Source organism: Rana temporaria, chromosome 4, assembly GCF_905171775.1.
Source record: "Rana temporaria chromosome 4, aRanTem1.1, whole genome shotgun sequence".
NCBI lineage: Eukaryota > Metazoa > Chordata > Amphibia > Anura > Ranidae > Rana > Rana temporaria.
Genome location: NC_053492.1, coordinates 160,708,902 through 160,710,624, shown reverse-complemented (window position 1 = coordinate 160,710,624; position 1,723 = coordinate 160,708,902). Strand labels below are relative to the sequence as shown.

At 42.0% G+C, this 1,723-nt stretch overlaps 1 long non-coding RNA gene across 1 annotated transcript; it reads right to left on the bottom strand.

Moving 5' to 3' along the window:
• Nucleotides 1–991: 991 nt before the first annotated feature.
• LOC120935334 lies at nucleotides 992–1,520 on the bottom strand. Its single transcript, XR_005748422.1, has 2 exons — nucleotides 1,369–1,520; nucleotides 992–1,273 (listed from the first exon to the last, which is right to left on the bottom strand). It is a non-coding gene; the product is annotated as an uncharacterized LOC120935334 (long non-coding RNA).
• Nucleotides 1,521–1,723: the final 203 nt, after the last annotated feature.

The following is a 1,723-nucleotide window of genomic DNA, read 5'->3' as shown; positions in this document are numbered from 1 at the left end:
CGATCTATGTGTGTAGCTCAGCTCCAAATCACCCTGTGACCCCATGTATGCTTCTTAGTCCCTAGGATATGCCCCTGTTGATGGCTTTCTGAGCCGAAAACGCGTCGGGTTTTGCTTTACAGCACCCCATACTGCTTTTTTTTTTTTCAAAATATGTTTATTGAGTTTCATAAAATAGAAATCAATGCAAATAACAAGTTACAAGTGCACATAGTACTGAAACTGCATACATATAACCTAGACAGTCCATCTGGGTGGACAGATGGGCAAGAAAACAGAAAAAGGTAACAAAGGCCAGTATACAGCGGTACAAATCCCCTAAAGGTTTGGGAACAGGTTGGATCTGGACATGAGGGAGGGAGAGGGGAGCCTATGCTCAACTGGTGGGTATCAAATAGGTATGGTTGACTGGAATCGGATGGCACTCGGCCTGACGGGGAGGGGAGGGGGGGGGAGACAAAAAAAAAAGGGGGGGGGGGGGGGGGGGCGCTTCAAGACAATAGAGACAAAGGGGGGCTGTAGAGGCCTTGCACAAAGTTACGGGGGGGGATAGAGGGCGGTACATGAGTACTTATGTTGAGAGACGATCCGTAGCAATAGCAGAGGGGTCTGAGGGGGGGTCTCCTCCATTGAGTGAAGTTGGCCTGGACTTTGCTAATGAGAATGTGAATTGTTCGAAAGGTATCCAAGTCGGCTTGAGATAGGTTCAATAACATAATGGGTTTCCAAATGGATAGAAAGCGAGCTTTCGCAGTGGCCTGATGAAAGTCTGTGGTGAAAAATAAAAAATAAAAAATTGTGGGACTTTTTTATGAGGCCAACTAGATGTACCTCCATCCCCGATATCTTTGAGAAAGGAAACTATGTTTGAGACTTTAGATGAAGCGTGCAGCCACAGAAAATAACGTAGCATTAAACTATAATAATGTCTGATGATAGGGCCATCAGTAGTGTCATATAATACAATGCATAAACGTCATAACCATCGTAATAAGGTAATAAAACCATTTATTCCATAACATGGTACATAATAAAGAACAGAATAGCATGATGACACAAAGATGGCCTGCTGGCCTAGAGCCACAATCATAACATAGAAACCACATCAGACTAGTTTGCAACATATTTCCATTATACATTGTAGATTGGCAGGTTCCAGTAAACCATGGTAATGGTGATGAAGATGAAAAAGTGGCAGGGAAAAGCATCTATTTAGCTCGATGCGTTTCGTAGCTGTAGCGCTACTCTTCAGGAGCAGATGCACAGGATATGTCTATAAATGTTAAAGGTAGATATAGTAATGAATGGTCATGTATTGACACAGTTAAACTATAGAGAAAAAATATATATAGATCATATTGCTCATACTTGCAGGTCATAGTGGAGTCTGGTCATGGATCTGGATACTAGTGGCAGGCCGAAGATCAATCAGCACCGGAACCTGAGGCGGCGATCCCCAGAACCTAGAGATGGAACTAGCACTAGGAAAGGGCATAACACTGGGAGTAACCCCATGAAATGTGGAAATGTTAGGAATCACGATGGAGGAGATTTCCATCTGGAAAATTAAGTGAATAGAATAATGAAATTAACTTTATAAAAAAGTAAAAAACAAGGAGGGGGTTACAATGAAAAGTGCCTAACTTGGTGACTGGTAATATGGTGAGTGAAATAAAATGGTGTCTTATTAAATTAAATAATAATGGTAGCCTGGTAATGACAA